The 19,340-nt window shown below is 34.0% G+C and overlaps 2 long non-coding RNA genes across 2 annotated transcripts; both read left to right on the forward strand.

Annotated features, from left to right (window-relative positions):
- The first annotated feature begins 7,961 nt into the window (after positions 1–7,961).
- LOC120351769 lies at positions 7,962–10,044 on the forward strand. Its single transcript, XR_005571513.1, has 2 exons — positions 7,962–8,178; positions 9,325–10,044. It is a non-coding gene; the product is annotated as an uncharacterized LOC120351769 (long non-coding RNA).
- A 646-nt stretch (positions 10,045–10,690) lies between these two features.
- LOC120351770 lies at positions 10,691–15,097 on the forward strand. The gene is made up of 2 exons (XR_005571514.1): positions 10,691–13,189; positions 14,172–15,097. It is a non-coding gene; the product is annotated as an uncharacterized LOC120351770 (long non-coding RNA).
- Positions 15,098–19,340: the final 4,243 nt, after the last annotated feature.

Raw genomic sequence — 19,340 nt, forward strand, 5'->3', positions numbered from 1 at the left:
CTCTATAGCTGCGTACACATTATACGCACCTCCAACCTGCACCTAGCACGCTCCGCCCTCGTACCTTCATCGCACCACAGTCGCTCCGCCCCCGCTCTGCAGTCGCACCCATCATGAACATCACGGAAGATGTTAGATCTTCTCACGTTCCCCGGTTGAACAACTCTTGCTCCCTGGTTGATCATCAATCGCTCTGCTGGAGTGATGTTCAGTTGCGGAGCAGAGCGAAAGTCTGTACGCACCTTGAGGCTTACTACTTAGACCAATTATAGAATAGACACGGCCCATTGTATATTCATACTGAAAGTCGATGAAGCCAAAATCTACTGCCAAATCCACCAATCTTGACGTCACACTAGTGACGACACGCATCGTATAGAAATTATAGAAAACTTTTTTGAGTTTGTTGTGTGAGTGTTCCTGGTGTTTAACTTACATTGTTGTTAAACATAGCTTGTTTCCCATAGTAGATTGTTATTTATTTATGTAATTATTATTTATGAGAATTGTAATCTCCTCTGCAGCATAAAATTGCACTGAAATTTTTAGGAAAAAAAGTGGAATATCTTTTCATGTGTAAGTTGAAATTTATACACATAAATATTGTAAGTTGTAACTGTAATATTATCCTTGGTTATGATGTGAGTGAACTCATTGCAGCATGACAATAAATTAGTTTTGTAGGCTACCGTACCTTATTATTTTCAAAACACATTATAACTTTGAAGCCAATATCACATAACACAAATATCTTAACCGATATCGTTTTTGCCCATAGCTAGAAATAACCTAAAAACACCATGAATCTGAAATAGACACAATCTGAAAGTTTTCCAAACAATGAGTGATGTCACTGTTGTGATGTCAAGATGGGTGGATTTGGCAGTAGATGTTGGCTTCAGAGGCTAGACTTCCCAGCGTGTCTATTCTATAACTGGTCTAAGGTCTACTATATATTAGCTCATTGGTCTTTACCGGTGTACACACGTACGTTTGCCTCGGGTGAGCATACGTGTATGGGCTTGCATTCGCATGTCTGGACACTGTTCGCTGAGGTGGCTGAGGCATGTGGGCAAACCGGAACCCTGTCGGTATTTTGGCGTGCTCAAAGGCGCCTCGGGCGAGCATTGAATGTACGTGTGGACGCGTTTTTGCCATACGGGTGAGGCAAAACGTAAACATTGAAGGCGTCGGCGTCGGGTGCATACCAACTGACCCAATTCCTATTTGACCCAACCTACCACTTGACCCAATTTTTTCAAATCGAGAAAAGCCGCGAAAACACTTGACCCAATAGACATCTGACCCAATATACCATTTGCCCCAATATACCATTTGCCCCAATATTATAAACATCACAAAACCATCTGACCCAATTGACATCTGACCCAACCTACCACTAGACCCAACTACTGTGCTGCGCTCTCGTGGCATAGTTTATGGTGCGCAAAACATCAATGCCTTCTTGATGAGTGGTACTCCTTCGACAGCCATGACAGTTGACATTCCGATATTTTCTGGTAGATGTCAGGACGGTCAAGACTAACCTACTCATGTGGTGACATTTGGTACTACATTTTCAGTATTGTTTTCAAAAGCGGGAATCATAATTATTTTCAAAGTTGACTGCTTGAACTGTATTTCAGAATTATTGAACTGCCTTGATGGAATTAGAAAATGCCTTGATGGAAGATTAAATGCATTAATTATTATTTGAAGCTACAGTAGTTTAAAATATTGGTAATTTCAGTCACGAGAAACACTTGATGATGTCTTGTTTAAAGATTAAAATATGGTAGGTAGAATACTAATAAAAATCAACAATATATACTCTTGTGAAAATAGAGTAGTATCTATTATGTTTCAATCTCTGCTATGTGAATTAGTAAACATTGAAATAGAATCTATCCATTCTAGAGCTAGAATATAAAATAATAATGAATAAAATGGCAATGTCGTTTCATTTATTCACCCATTAATCACCATGATCCTGAATTTGACCTTGGATCAAATTCAGTGAAATAGGCATAGTCTGTCCAAGCAAAGAAGACCCTCTGGAAAGATGGGAAATTGACTCAAGCTCGGTCAATATTGGTTCAAAAATTATCAATTTGACCTAAAATTGTAGGAAACAATTTGATCCACTATTAAGACCACATTTATAATGGAAATTTGATCTCATTTGCTATGTATCTTCTATAATATAACAACAAATAAATGGCCAACAATGGTCAATAGTAAATTTATTAATAATCATTACAAAGTAAAGTTTTATTTATCAGCAATGATGTGCAGATCTATGTTAGTCTGGTAGGGTATCTAACAAGAATGAGAAAAATAAGAGTTTCATGAGCTGAACCTTGTTCAGTTGACAATATGATCTTACAGCTGAAATCGTAAGTATATTCATTAGTCTATATTGTATCACTCCGGACTTGGCAATTTGTATTGAGACAGCTAGGCTGCTTTCATATTGTTGTATTTTGTCGTTTTGTTGCATGTATTAATGTATTAAGCCTCATGTTTTGAATTTTGTCCCTACATATGTTTATTATAATCTTGAATATTGGGCATATGATATTATAAAGATGAATTTGAAAACATGAGGCTTAATAATGCAACAAAACGACAAAATACACCAATGTGAAAGCAGCCCTAGGTTTGAACTGGCTCTTATTGTTTTCTGTAAAAGGCAGAAAATTGGTTGATCCGTATAGCCTACTGTATCCGTATATTCACAATGTAGGTAAACATCAAACATCATCATTCACTCACTCATCATCATCATCATCACCTTTGCTTAAAATACTTGCTATCAAGTCGCAATTGTAAAAATAAATTTTAAAAAAACTGGAGATGTCCAATGAAAGATACCAAAAAAGTGTTAGGCCTATGATTTTATGGTAGCACAACTGGCGCGGTAAGGAGGATAGATTCAATTGGGTATATTTACTAAAGCTGAAGAAACAGTTCCGATATGCCTCAGCAGAGAATATGTGGACAGATAATGGGATTGATGTGAACTATTTAAAGCAAAATTGTATAGAGCTGATACATATAACTTATATATAAATGTGGTAATATTAAGCATGCAATTCAGATGTGGGTAGAGCCGTACATTCCCAATCCTCTCCCAGATACACGAAATTAAATCCAAATTTTGTTTTGGGTGAGCAATTCAAATACGTATGGATTGGCTTTCTAAAAAATTCGATGTTTAACCCAACTGAGATTAGCTGGTAGGCCTAATCTGGTTATGTTCTTATTTGTTGAAGAAAAGGGTATTTGGATAAATTGTAAAGAAAACTGTCCAATATATGCAATTTGCAAACTGACTAAACAGTAGAACACTTCTTATTGGTCTGTCCAATGTATAATCACATAAGAGACAATTCATTGCTAAATTTATACAGAATATTATATTGTGAATGACAAAGATAAAGCAACGGTACTCTTGTCCAACTTGAGTGTAGACAAAATAAACTCTGTGTACAATTTTACTGTGGAAGCAGTTCGAACAAGATCAGAGATATTGAGCCAACAGTGATATTATAAACAATATATTTATACAATTGAAGATATTACATTGAATTGATGTAAATATTTTACGTGACTTGTTATATTCGTTGTATTGTTTGTATGCATGATTTTTCACTATGACATGTGTTTGTAACGATTTGTATGGGGCATAGCATAGCTCCGATTGCAAATAAACTTATTTATTTATTATTTATTCATTAGCCTAATATAAGTCTATATTGTGTTCATGGATACGGTCAATAAAGTGAAATATAGACAATCTGAACTTTTCAAACAATCTCTGGGCATATAACTTGGACCTAATGCTATGAAGATAGGCAGAGATAGTGAATAGGTTTTGGAATATTTGAGATTTTTTATATACATTAAATCTATTGTATCATTCATTCTCTTCTGATTGGATCTATGAAGAAGGAATAATAAATGCTTCCTATTTAAAATATGATTCGCAGTACAATTATTAAATTATTTTTATTTTAGCATTATATGTTTCAGCTCATAAGAGTCATTTCCAAATGCAACTGAGTTGCATAAAATAAAAAATAATTTCAAAAGAGTATCGTGATTCATATTTTAAATAGAAAACTTTGATAACTAGCCCTAAGAAAAAGGAAATCAGGAATATTGAAATAGAGCCAGGAAGGGGCCCAATTTTTTTTTTGTGGGGGCTATAGGTAAGTACCGATTACGGCACTGCTCAGACTTCATTGACTTTGAGCATGTCTGTTTGAAAAATGTACGTATTGCATGCTGTAATAGAGCCTATTATATATAATAGAATAGTTGTATGATATTGCCTGTCAACTCTATCCGATTGATAATAATTTTTTCCATATACCGTATTTCATTTACATCTACTGTCTGACCGGGGAACAGATTTTGATAACAGCACAATCACATTGATAAGCCCTTCCCGTCTTTTGGAGGAGACAATCAGCATAATCCCTCTCATTACTCACACACAGACCTAAATAGGAGCCCATGTGGGCACCCTCAGAGAGAAAATTTCCTATACGAAGCTATTTCTGAATTCTGTCAATCTTTCTCAATATTCCTCATGAAAAAGTATTTTGTCGGTCGGTAATAACATAGTGGATCGTACTAGAAAATTGAAAGTTCTACTCGATTTTAACATTTGAGCCGCCAAAAATTTTAACCGCAATCTTGGATTCGCCATATGAAAGTTTATTTTTACAACGTTTTTCTCAACCCGCTTTCTTGTTTGTTTGTCCGCGAAATCTTTCAACTCAAATTTCGACCATTTATCGGCAATCTATAGTTCTGAAACTTTACATATAGATCAGAACCAGATGACAATGCAATATTATAATAATTTGATGATGATTTAAAGAGCTTCTTGAGTAATTTCAATAAAATATTATAAAATTTGACAGAATTGAGTTAACTGGTCAGGACTGGGAAATTAAATTTCAAGATAATCCATCAGCTGAATGATGAAAATTAAACTTTCAAAAAAATGAAAATGATAGCAGCTGGTTGACTTGTGATTCTGTGAATGTAGGATAACCAACCTTTGCACTATAAAGATTGGTCAACATGAAAGATCCAGAGCATATTTTTTCAAATAAAATAAATATTCATGCACTAATTGGACGATTATCAATTCAATTATTCATTTTACATTATTTTAATTGGATAATTTGATTATACCATTAAACTTCAACTCTTTTTATTAAAATATAAAATTTTTATGCTGGTAAAATGTGTAACAGTGCTAACCCCAAAATGGATTTGCCATGTCAGATCGGTTACCGACCATGAAGAATTGCTATTATCTCAGTTAGTGGAATGGTACAAAACATTTCCTTTGTAGTAGTAAAATGTCTTCATTTATTCACCAAACATATTACAATGAATGCAATTATTATACAAAAAATAACAAAACAAAATAAAAAAATATCAGATTATTACATTATTTTAAAATTAATAAAAATAAGACATAATCTTGGCATAGCCAGGAAGGCTGTCTGCCAGGAGTCAAATCAAGTTCAAGTCAAGTCAAATCAAGTTTATTTCATCCATCAGATATAAATTTACATAATTTAAATTGTAATCACTGGGTGAGAAGATGAAGGAGGCAAGGATGAGGTGGTTTGGTCATGTACAGAGAAGGGAGGAAGATTATGTGGGGCGGAGGGTGCAGGATTTGGTTTTGGATGGAGTGCGAGGTCGTGGTAGACCAAAGATGAGATGGAAAGACAGAATAGCAGCATACATGCAGGAGAACGGTTGGAGGAGAGAGGAAACATTGGACAGGGTGTTGTGGAGAAGCAGAATACGAAGAAGGTATGCTGACCCCATTTAAATGGGATAAAGGCAAAGGCAAAGAAGAAGAAGAAATTGTAATCACTTATTATAAATACATTCCATCATAATCAATATTATTACCACATATTTTCTACAGAATACTTTACTTATTTCTACAGAATCGAATTACACTAATTTATATTACTAGACTACAATCTTCATTTATAATTATTACACATATATATTTCCCTGTAGCCTACAGATGGATGTAAGAGCTCACATAATGATTTATTACAAGTGTTGTCTCGTCTCGTATCGTGATCTGGACCCGGGATCCTAGAAGCAAGGAGGATTTGGACATGAAGGTAGGCCTATGTTATTGTGCACTTAGCCATTTAAATTGTTCAACTTGCTACCCGACGCCAGACAACCCCAAAAGGTTCTCGATGTAATTGATACAGTCCACAAACCAGAGTGCTGTTTGAGCCAGCCTCTGTCGAATAAACAATACCATTAACCTGTTCTCATTTTTCACTATATTACGACAATATAAATCCAAAAATTGAATTCTACATCTATACATGGGGCAGCACAACAAAAAATGTTCTAGAGTTTCTAATTCCCCGTAATTACAAATAGGGCAGTTTCTAGTAGAGTTAATACAAACTCCTCTATTCTTAAACAGGTATACTCCCTTGTCTGATGCTAGTCGCAGCTGGGTTAGAATTCTAGTTTTTGCAAATGGTATATTCATCCTAAGCTGCTCTCCTAGATTTAAAAGAGGATAGCTCCCAAATAGCCTCAGCTGATGTTATGAATGAATGGAAAAACTGTAGTAATTGCATGCAATGAACTCTCAGCTGACTGAATCATAGCAATTTTTTTTCTTATGCACTTTCAATATTATTCTTATATCCTGAAAAAGGACGAAGGAGTGATTCAATTTTGTTGTCCAATGAACTTGACCTGTGGAAAGGTTCGAAGAATATGCGTTCAAAATTTGAAGCTGATTGATCAATTCTTGCGAAAGTTAATTGTAGAACATACACACATACAGAAGATTTTGGCCTTTAGTAAGTCAAGTGAGAACTCACTAACGCTCGTTCAATAAAAATGTAATTAAACTTCCAAGTAGACCTATTGAAATAAATGTAAAATGAATAAATTTCTTTTGAAAGGTACCACATACTATTCAAAAATATTAACTAAACTTTATCGATGTTGAATCTGTATACCGTATTTAACATCGCATAAAATATTGGTATAGAACAATATCATAATATCACTTAAGCCCTGCACACACACATCGATTTTTGTTCGTACGATATTTTGCCGTCCTTATGAATTCTATCAGATTAAACGGAACTTGACAAACATCATCTGTTTGAAATCATCTGTTTAATCTAATAGAATTTACAAGGACGGCAAAATATCGTATGGACAAAAATCTATATGTGTGTAGCTAGCCTTACAGTACTATTATACAAATTTACAGTACATAATGTGGCATTCAAGTACTGTAGTGAGGTCCACGATAAAATGACAGTGGAAAAAGATAGGAGAACAACGTTGCGGATTCTCCGCCTCACCATTGCCTTCTATAGATAAAATAAGATTGAGTATTTCGAACAGGAATAAACAGCTAATATTACATATGATTTAGATGTGACATATGATTTAAATTACATATTAATTTCCGATGTTATTATATTATAATTTTGCAAATTACAACGTTGGGTCCAGACAAGGTAAACTGGAAAAAGCTTCAATTATTCAGTTTTGGAGTGATTTTAACCTTTGTTGTGAACGAAATTTAAGCATGCATTATTCCATGTAATATTGATCTCACAACTTTTTTTTATATCTGATCTTGAAGGTGTGACATAATTGGTAAAAAACCGTTCGCCTCTAATTTTTTTGCTTTTCTTGTTCTTATAATTAGAAAACGTTGGAAAAACATTCTGATTATAAGCTTATAGAGCATTAAATTCTTTACAGGTTGATGTTTAATTTAACAATCATCGCTTGGACTATAAGTTATATTATACACTCTTCGCAGAATTCAATAACGGCTACTCTCTGTTTGAGCAATTTCCAATTTTCAAAACATTGCTTTTAAACATAGCGCTCTCAGAAGAATTAAATTGAATAAGTTGATAATATAATTATTTGATAATTTTCCAGGTAATTTGAAAAATTCATTCAACAGATAAAATTGTTTATTGCTTGGTAATCTTTAAAAATATTTATATATTTACATCACTGATTAGACAGCTGAGCACGTACCAGACAGTGACTGGCCCGATCACCTGGAGAAAGCAGACGACAATATCAGATGTGCCCAGTACCTACTTGAGTGAGGATGTCAAAGTTAGTTGATCATTCACTATTCGTAAAATTATTTGCTAGTGCATTAATTCTCATTTTTAATTCAATTTGTAAAGTTTTTAATTACATCAATTGATAATTTAGTTTTCAGTAATGAGATTATACTACAGAGTAAACTTTTTCCTACGCTAATTCATGGTTTGAAGGTTAGTTGAAGTCACTTTTTCTTTCAAGTGTAAATATTCAACTCTTAAACTTAACTTTAATTCTTTTGAAGCATTCATTTTAGCCGGTTGTTATTTGTTTTTCATCCAAGTCTAGATATATTCAGTTTTTTAAACTGCCTCATAATAATATATAATGATTTTTTATTTCAATACCGTACTTGTTAGCTTTTTAATTAACTATTTTGAGCCCAGCTTTCTCAAATAGTTTAAAATTTAGATATCTTTTAAAATACTTAAATAATCATTTTGATCATTCTATATTTTTCTTATCGATTCTATACGGACAATTCTTATTACTCTTTCTTTTCCTATCACATACTTTTCTTAATTATTTAAAATAAATTCTATCAATCTCGAGTAAGTTATATAAATTCTATTTCAATAATGTAGGTAGTTCATTCTATTAAAAATTCTCCATCACAAAATGTTGGAAATGTTTTTATAGCCTCGTAATTTTTTTATTTAAATGCTTCAGTCTACAAGTAGTTTGGATTCAAAACTAAAATAATAGGCAGGCTATGTTATATCAAAAAATAAAATTATTATATTTAATTGTTTCATCTTTTTATGCCTATTTACGTTTTTTGAGGTTGGCCAATAGTTGAAAAAATCCAATTTGTCAGGTTTATTAAAATTGAATTTTATTAAAAAGAATTAGTTTCAAGACCAATTGAATGCACAAACCCCAATAAAAAAGTTAATTTCTAAAGTTTATAGAGTTATGTTGTGGAACTTTTCCTTAATTGAAGAAACTTGTGAGTACACACAAAATCATGCTCCTGTAAAATAATAAATTTTATAGAAATAAAGTGGATTTTTTGTTAATATCTCAAGTCTCTTTTATTTATTTGTAAAACATAAGGTAGGCCTGTAACTTAAATATAGCCTATTTATTATTTATAGTTGATTCTATTTGTAAATTATGAATATTAATTAACCTAGGTTTTGTTTATTCCAACAGGTTCTATATGCACGTAAAGAAACGTTTATGGAAAGACATCATCAGTTATCAATGAAGAGCAGCGTCACTATATATGGATCGGTGAATTTGGTATGAGGTATTTGGTATTTATATTATGTTTAGACAGGCTAGAACTTCTTAACACTTTCCCATAACACAGATATTTAGGGATGGGATGTTTGTGGCGGTTAGTATTATAACATGGTTTATTCCAACCCTCTCGGCAGTGCCAAGTTCTATCCGGTTGGTTCTGAGTCCAATGGATGCTTTCAAGTTAGAGTCAACTGACCTGCAGATCGCATTTCCGCGTGCCAACAACTGGACGAACATGTGCTACTGTTTGATTGTGGTTTGTGGATGGCTGTGGTGTAAGACAATCACTATAAATAGGGCTTGAGTGGTTAGGGTCCCCGTAGGATATTTGCAGTTGTCAGTCGAGTATTTCATTTCTGATCAGTGCCCTTTGTGGCGGTCTCACAGCTTTTTCATGATGGTTGCGGGCTCAGTACAGCACTAATTTGATGGGCAGGTGGGGTACTGTTACACTGTGGCCTGGTCTGATTTGTTCTATGAGACTGGCGATGTAAATATTAGATTAATGCTGGATTAAGATTAGATTTAAGGCTGAAGTAAAAGTGAAGTATAGCCTCTAGCCTTTGCTAGTTGGCGGGGGATAGCCTCTAGCCTTTGCTAGTTGGCGGGGAGAAGAAAGTATAGCCTCTAGCCTTTGCTAGTTGGCGGGGGACTAGAAAGTATAGCCTCTAGCCTTTGCTAGTTGGCGGGGGGATCATTCACTCCTGGTGGTCAGGTAGTGCATTAGTTTAGTTATAAGTCATTAGAATTAAGAAATTAGAAATTTAAGTTTAGATTTAAGATTGGAGTGATATTAGTAAAGTAAAGCCTCTAGCCTTTGCTAGTTGGCGGGGAGAAGAAAGTATAGCCTCTAGCCTTTGCTAGTTGGCGGGGGATAGCCTCTAGCCTTTGCTAGTTGGCGGGGGATAGCCTCTAGCCTTTGCTAGTTGGCGGGGGATAGCCTCTAGCCTTTGCTAGTTGGCGAGGGATAGCCTCTAGCCTTTGCTAGTTGGCGCGGAACTGAAGATCAATGCAATCCTGTAAAACCTTGGGTTTAAACTGATTTCTAACCTAATTTAAGTCTTAACTTGCATGAAATTTAGTTTATAAGTGACTATAAATACTATTGATAATTCTGAAGTTATATCATTAAAGTATAGCCTCTAGCCTTTGCTAGTTGGCGGGTGATAGCCTCTAGCCTTTGCTAGTTGGCGGGGTACAGCCTCTAGCCTTTGCTAGTTGGCGGGTGATAGCCTCTAGCCTTTGCTAGTTGGCGGGGGATAGCTTCTAGCCTTTGCTAGTTGGCGGGGAAAAGATATTATAGCCTCTAGCCTTTGCTAGTTGGCGGGGACGAGAAAGTGTTGTCTCTAGCCTTTGCTAGTTGACGGGGGACAGCCTCTAGCCTTTGCTAGTTGGCGGGGGGAACATGTACTCCTGTTGGTTCAGGCAGTGCCTTAGTTTAGTTTAGTGATAAGTTAAAGTTGTAATTTATAATTTATCAACATTGTATTAATGTTCTGTTTCTTCAGTAAATTTCAGGTTCATCATGGCTTCCCTTACACATGTTTACAAATATTTTCTGTGTGCATGAAAATAATTACTAATTTTAATATTATTATATTTTTAACAATATTATATTATTGTATTCAATATAATTGTTCTGTTTCTTGAGTATGTTTCAGGTTCATCACATGGCTTCTCTTTCACATGTTTACAACTATATACTGTGTGCATGTGATCAGTTTCTAATATCAATATTGTATTTAATTTGTTACAATTTTTATTATTTTATCTAATGTTATTCATTGTATTAAATTGTCCTGTTCCTTAATTTGTTTACAGGTTCATCACAGCATCACTTCTCTAATAATTATAAACACAATCGTCGCAGCTATCCATTCATTTTTGCTCTGAGTAAAATGGTGTCTTTGAATTTACATTTTACTCTGTGAGTAAAATGGTGTTTTTGATTTACATCCAATAACAATGGATTCTTTGAGTAATTATCTTATATCTTGAATTTGTATTTTTTATCTACACTGTATTCAATCCTTTTGTTTCAGTTTCAGAGTGTTTCAGGTTCATCTTTTTAAACGCTCATATTTTTCATCTCAGCTCATCTTTTTAAACGCTCACATCTTTTCCTCCATGCTTACTGTGTACATGCTTTGAGTGACCCATGTTGCATTTAGAACAACTCAAGTTTTTTGTCAACATGAATTTTCTCAATTTTTATGTTTCTCAAGTACGTTTCAGATTCATTGCGGCTTCTCTACTTAAAGTGCGCACATGCTCACAACTTTTTTTTTATTTGAGTGTGATGCCCGCATGAGATCTAGGCTTGTGCATGGTTGATGAGGCGGATGATAAGATATGAATGCACCTACAGTTTGAGTTTTACAGTTTCATTTCTTCATGTTTTCTGAGTGCATGCTTCGAGTGATCTAGGCGTGTGCATGAGTAATGAGGTGGATGATAATTAATAAGAGATGAATGCACATACAGTTTTAGTTTTGTCTCTTCATTTTTATTGAGTGCATGCTTCCAGTGATCTAGGCTTGTGCATGGGTAATGAGGCGGATGATAATAAGAGATGAATGCATTTGCAGTTTTAGTTTTACAGCTCTATCTCTTCATGTGTTTTGAGTGCATGTTTAGGATGATTTATGTTGCATCTTGAACACGTTGTGTTGTGGTCATTTGTTGCATATTATATATTCACTTTTATGCATAATATGTGATGAAAAACATGTGTTATAATAATATTATATGTTGTATGTTGCATAATATTCACTATATGTCTTGAATGAGCTGTAGGCATATAATAGATCGGATTAACAGTCGGTTAAATTTTAACCGTGATTAATTTCACGAGAACCAATCTGAGATGGCCTTCTTGATAACACGGCTTCTCTGATTGGCTCTCGTGGAATTAATCACGATTAAAATTGTACTGTTGGATGCAAGAAGGGCTTCAAGTCACTCAAGCCCTTTTTGCGTAAAACGCTTAAACCAATTCCAGCTGGTTTTCTGTACATGCCTGCTAAATCTCGTTTCTGTATCTTTAAAACTGACTGAGATATGAAAATTTTTGTGAAGCACTGTTGGTCAACCTATAGCTTGTTGGCCTGATGCGTTTGTTTACAAGTTGAGTTGAATAGTTTCTGCAAAAGTTAGAAGTTTCCTTTTAAAAGTTAATTTTCTATTTAATGAGTTACTGTTCAATCAATAGGCTATTCATTGAATTATATAGTAATCAGAACAGTTATTGTTTGACAATGATGATGATGATTTGGACATTCAAAGTGATGAAGAAATAATAATAGCACATAAACAAGATTAAGATTTTAAATTATTCCATGACTTTTCAAATATATGTATTTTCATTTCAGTTGACCATCTAATCAATTTTCCATCTTATAATCAATAGAAATTATTATAAAACACATTTTTTATGTTCTCATTTCATTTTATGCAAGAAGGGCCTGAAAAGATCTTTTTTGAAATGATTACCCATTATTTTACAAATAGAATTCTCAATACAAAAGAAATAATGAATAGAAAAAATATTAAATTTTAATGCAATGGTTACTTAAGTGATACATCTTGACTGAGAATAAAAAATTATTCTGTTCCAAATGTTTCAGGGCATTTTTCTCAAAATCGAATTTTTGGACTCGGGCCCTTCTTGCATCCAACAGTACAATTTAACTGGCTGTTGTGCAACCGGCACTTAACACTTCATTAAAAAAAGAATGTATGAGACACTCCTCCAAAGAATCATGGTTTGAAGGTTAGTTGAAGTCACTTTTTCTTTCAAGTGTAAATATTCAACTCTTAAACTTAACTTTAATTCTTTTGAAGCATTCATTTTAGCCGGTTGTTATTTGTTTTTCATCCAAGTCTAGATATATTCAGTTTTTTAAACTGCCTCATAATAATATATAATGATTTTTTATTTCAATACCGTACTTGTTAGCTTTTTAATTAACTATTTTGAGCCCAGCTTTCTCAAATAGTTTAAAATTTAGATATCTTTTAAAATACTTAAATAATCATTTTGATCATTCTATATTTTTCTTATCGATTCTATACGGACAATTCTTATTACTCTTTCTTTTCCTATCACATACTTTTCTTAATTATTTAAAATAAATTCTATCAATCTCGAGTAAGTTATATAAATTCTATTTCAATAATGTAGGTAGTTCATTCTATTAAAAATTCTCCATCACAAAATGTTGGAAATGTTTTTATAGCCTCGTAATTTTTTTATTTAAATGCTTCAGTCTACAAGTAGTTTGGATTCAAAACTAAAATAATAGGCAGGCTATGTTATATCAAAAAATAAAATTATTATATTTAATTGTTTCATCTTTTTATGCCTATTTACGTTTTTTGAGGTTGGCCAATAGTTGAAAAAATCCAATTTGTCAGGTTTATTAAAATTGAATTTTATTAAAAAGAATTAGTTTCAAGACCAATTGAATGCACAAACCCCAATAAAAAAGTTAATTTCTAAAGTTTATAGAGTGATGTTGTGGAACTTTTCCTTAATTGAAGAAACTTGTGAGTACACACAAAATCATGCTCCTGTAAAATAATAAATTTTATAGAAATAAAGTGGATTTTTTGTTAATATCTCAAGTCTCTTTTATTTATTTGTAAAACATAAGGTAGGCCTGTAACTTAAATATAGCCTATTTATTATTTATAGTTGATTCTATTTGTAAATTATGAATATTAATTAACCTAGGTTTTGTTTATTCCAACAGGTTCTATATGCACGTAAAGAAACGTTTATGGAAAGACATCATCAGTTATCAATGAAGAGCAGCGTCACTATATATGGATCGGTGAATTTGGTATGAGGTATTTGGTATTTATATTATGTTTAGACAGGCTAGAACTTCTTAACACTTTCCCATAACACAGATATTTAGGGATGGGATGTTTGTGGCGGTTAGTATTATAACATGGTTTATTCCAACCCTCTCGGCAGTGCCAAGTTCTATCCGGTTGGTTCTGAGTCCAATGGATGCTTTCAAGTTAGAGTCAACTGACCTGCAGATCGCATTTCCGCGTGCCAACAACTGGACGAACATGTGCTACTGTTTGATTGTGGTCTGTGAATGGCTGTGGTGTAAGACAATCACTATAAATAGGGCTTGAGTGGTTAGGGTCCCCGTAGGATATTTGCAGTTGTCAGTCGAGTATTTCATTTCTGATCAGTGCCCTTTGTGGCGGTCTCACAGCTTTTTCATGATGGTTGCGGGCTCAGTACAGCACTAATTTGATGGGCAGGTGGGGTACTGTTACACTGTGGCCTGGTCTGATTTGTTCTATGAGACTGGCGATGTAAATATTAGATTAATGCTGGATTAAGATTAGATTTAAGGCTGAAGTAAAAGTGAAGTATAGCCTCTAGCCTTTGCTAGTTGGCGGGGGATAGCCTCTAGCCTTTGCTAGTTGGCGGGGAGAAGAAAGTATAGCCTCTAGCCTTTGCTAGTTGGCGGGGGACTAGAAAGTATAGCCTCTAGCCTTTGCTAGTTGGCGGGGGGATCATTCACTCCTGGTGGTCAGGTAGTGCATTAGTTTAGTTATAAGTCATTAGAATTAAGAAATTAGAAATTTAAGTTTAGATTTAAGATTGGAGTGATATTAGTAAAGTAAAGCCTCTAGCCTTTGCTAGTTGGCGGGGGATAGCCTCTAGCCTTTGCTAGTTGGCGGGGACGAGAAAGTATAGCCTCTAGCCTTTGCTAGTTGGCGGGGGACTAGAAAGTATAGCCTCTAGCCTTTGCTAGTTGGCGGGGAGAAGAAAGTAAAGCCTCTAGCCTTTGCTAGTTGGCGGGGGATAGCCTCTAGCCTTTGCTAGTTGGCGGGGGATAGCCTCTAGCCTTTGCTAGTTGGCGGGGGATAGCCTCTAGCCTTTGCTAGTTGGCGCGGAACTGAAGATCAATGCAATCCTGTAAAACCTTGGGTTTAAACTGATTTCTAACCTAATTTAAGTCTTAACTTGCATGAAATTTAGTTTATAAGTGACTATAAATACTATTGATAATTCTGAAGTTATATCATTAAAGTATAGCCTCTAGCCTTTGCTAGTTGGCGGGTGATAGCCTCTAGCCTTTGCTAGTTGGCGGGGTACAGCCTCTAGCCTTTGCTAGTTGGCGGGTGATAGCCTCTAGCCTTTGCTAGTTGGCGGGTGATAGCCTCTAGCCTTTGCTAGTTGGCGGGGTACAGCCTCTAGCCTTTGCTAGTTGGCGGGTGATAGCCTCTAGCCTTTGCTAGTTGGCGGGGGATAGCTTCTAGCCTTTGCTAGTTGGCGGGGAAAAGATATTATAGCCTCTAGCCTTTGCTAGTTGGCGGGGACGAGAAAGTGTTGTCTCTAGCCTTTGCTAGTTGACGGGGGACAGCCTCTAGCCTTTGCTAGTTGGCGGGGGGAACATGTACTCCTGTTGGTTCAGGCAGTGCCTTAGTTTAGTTTAGTGATAAGTTAAAGTTGTAATTTATAATTTATCAACATTGTATTAATGTTCTGTTTCTTCAGTAAATTTCAGGTTCATCATGGCTTCCCTTACACATGTTTACAAATATTTTCTGTGTGCATGAAAATAATTACTAATTTTAATATTATTATATTTTTAACAATATTATATTATTGTATTCAATATAATTGTTCTGTTTCTTGAGTATGTTTCAGGTTCATCACATGGCTTCTCTTTCACATGTTTACAACTATATACTGTGTGCATGTGATCAGTTTCTAATATTAATATTGTATTTAATTTGTTACAATTTTTATTATTTTATCTAATGTTATTCATTGTATTAAATTGTCCTGTTCCTTAATTTGTTTACAGGTTCATCACAGCATCACTTCTCTAATAATTATAAACACAATCGTCGCAGCTATCCATTCATTTTTGCTCTGAGTAAAATGGTGTCTTTGAATTTACATTTTACTCTGTGAGTAAAATGGTGTCTTTGAATTTACATTTTACTCTGTGAGTAAAATGGTGTTTTTGATTTACATCCAATAACAATGGATTCTTTGAGTAATTATCTTATATCTTGAATTTGTATTTTTTATCTACATTGTATTCAATCCTTTTGTTTCAGTTTCAGAGTGTTTCAGGTTCATCTTTTTAAACGCTCATATTTTTCATCTCAGCTCATCTTTTTAAACGCTCACATCTTTTCCTCCATGCTTACTGTGTACATGCTTTGAGTGACCCATGTTGCATTTAGAACAACTCAAGTTTTTTGTCAACATGAATTTTCTCAATTTTTATGTTTCTCAAGTACGTTTCAGATTCATTGCGGCTTCTCTACTTAAAGTGCGCACATGCTCACAACTTTTTTTTTATTTGAGTGTGATGCCCGCATGAGATCTAGGCTTGTGCATGGTTGATGAGGCGGATGATAAGATATGAATGCACCTACAGTTTGAGTTTTACAGTTTCATTTCTTCATGTTTTCTGAGTGCATGCTTCGAGTGATCTAGGCGTGTGCATGAGTAATGAGGTGGATGATAATTAATAAGAGATGAATGCACATACAGTTTTAGTTTTATCTCTTCATTTTTATTGAGTGCATGCTTCCAGTGATCTAGGCTTGTGCATGGGTAATGAGGCGGATGATAATAAGAGATGAATGCATTTGCAGTTTTAGTTTTACAGCTCTATCTCTTCATGTGTTTTGAGTGCATGTTTAGGATGATTTATGTTGCATCTTGAACACGTTGTGTTGTGGTCATTTGTTGCATATTATATATTCACTTTTATGCATAATATGTGATGAAAAACATGTGTTATAATAATATTATATGTTGTATGTTGCATAATATTCACTATATGTCTTGAATGAGCTGTAGGCATATAATAGATCGGATTAACAGTCGGTTAAATTTTAACCGTGATTAATTTCACGAGAACCAATCTGAGATGGCCTTCTTGATAACACGGCTTCTCTGATTGGCTCTCGTGGAATTAATCACGATTAAAATTGTACTGTTGGATGCAAGAAGGGCTTCAAGTCACTCAAGCCCTTTTTGCGTAAAACGCTTAAACCAATTCCAGCTGGTTTTCTGTACATGCCTGCTAAATCTCGTTTCTGTATCTTTAAAACTGACTGAGATATGAAAATTTTTGTGAAGCACTGTTGGTCAACCTATAGCTTGTTGGCCTGATGCGTTTGTTTACAAGTTGAGTTGAATAGTTTCTGCAAAAGTTAGAAGTTTCCTTTTAAAAGTTAATTTTCTATTTAATGAGTTACTGTTCAATCAATAGGCTATTCATTGAATTATATAGTAATCAGAACAGTTATTGTTTGACAATGATGATGATGATTTGGACATTCAAAGTGATGAAGAAATAATAATAGCACATAAACAAGATTAAGATTTTAAATTATTCCATGACTTTTCAAATATATGTATTTTCATTTCAGTTGACCATCTAATCAATTTTCCATCTTATAATCAATAGAAATTATTATAAAACACATTTTTTATGTTCTCATTTCATTTTATGCAAGAAGGGCCTGAAAAGATCTTTTTTGAAATGATTACCCATTATTTTACAAATAGAATTCTCAATACAAAAGAAATAATGAATAGAAAAAATATTAAATTTTAATGCAATGGTTACTTAAGTGATACATCTTGACTGAGAATAAAAAATTATTCTGTTCCAAATGTTTCAGGGCATTTTTCTCAAAATCGAATTTTTGGACTCGGGCCCTTCTTGCATCCAACAGTACAATTTAACTGGCTGTTGTGCAACCGGCACTTAACACTTCATTAAAAAAAGAATGTATGAGACACTCCTCCAAAGAATAGAAGGGGTTTGCACGCAGAATATCAAATAGTGATTTGTTGAACAAAGAGGCTGGAAAGTTTTTAATGATTCTGGCAACACATGTAGGAATCATAAGCTATTTGTTGCATACTATCCAATTATTGGTCTCGAATGTGTTGCCAGGTATTATTGTATTCAAAATTATAAGTCAAGGTGAATTAAAGAGGTGTTTTCAGTTCTACAGAATAATGTAGAACTGACAACATCTCTTTCAATATTCATCTTAATATGGAGCGATTCCACTTCTCTTTTCCTAGTGTAAATTTTAAAATTATATATTATTTGCTGCATCTACTTTCCACTTGTATGTCTTGGATGTGATGTCAGGAACGTGTTTGAATTTTAATAGTCATTTTATATTATATCATCACCATAATGATCATCACTACTATTTTATTCAAGATAATGGTTCAACTCACACTTACGCGACTCAGGTCGAGGAGAGACTCGACTCTAGTGGAGAGCATGTGTTTTCAAATGGTGACAGTCGCGGAGACTAAAGTCGACTGGTCTGAGTGTCACCATTTGGAAACACATGCTCTCGACTGGAGTCGAGTCTCTTCTCGACCTGAGTGGCGTAAGTGTGAGTTGAGCCTTAGATTTCTCATTATTTTAGTGCTGTGTTACAGTTGAACTAAAACATATTTCGTTTCAGATTATGGAGTTTCAGCTATATTTTCAACTCTTTATTACATTTTAGTGTCATACAATAAATTTTCAAGTGCTAAATCAAGAAGATCCTAGTGTCTTTGAAAATTTATGTTGAAAAATGTAATAAATGAGTTCCTATAATAAATAAATTTCATGGGAATTACCTATTAATATTGGAATAAAATAGGCCTATATCATAGCCACCTCTTAATACATACATCTATTAGAGGTGGCTATGCCTATATTCATTAAATATAATATCTATGATATTATATATTTAATGATAAATCATAATCTTAAATACATATATTTTATTTGTATATGTATTTGTCAAATTGTATTTTTATTATTATTATTTATGCTGATAATAATGATAAAGTTGAAATATCTATTTATTAGTTCAGGTGATATTATAAATCATAATCTTAAATA

Source organism: Nilaparvata lugens, chromosome 6 (assembly GCF_014356525.2).
Source record: "Nilaparvata lugens isolate BPH chromosome 6, ASM1435652v1, whole genome shotgun sequence".
Classification (NCBI taxonomy): Eukaryota; Metazoa; Arthropoda; class Insecta; order Hemiptera; family Delphacidae; genus Nilaparvata; species Nilaparvata lugens.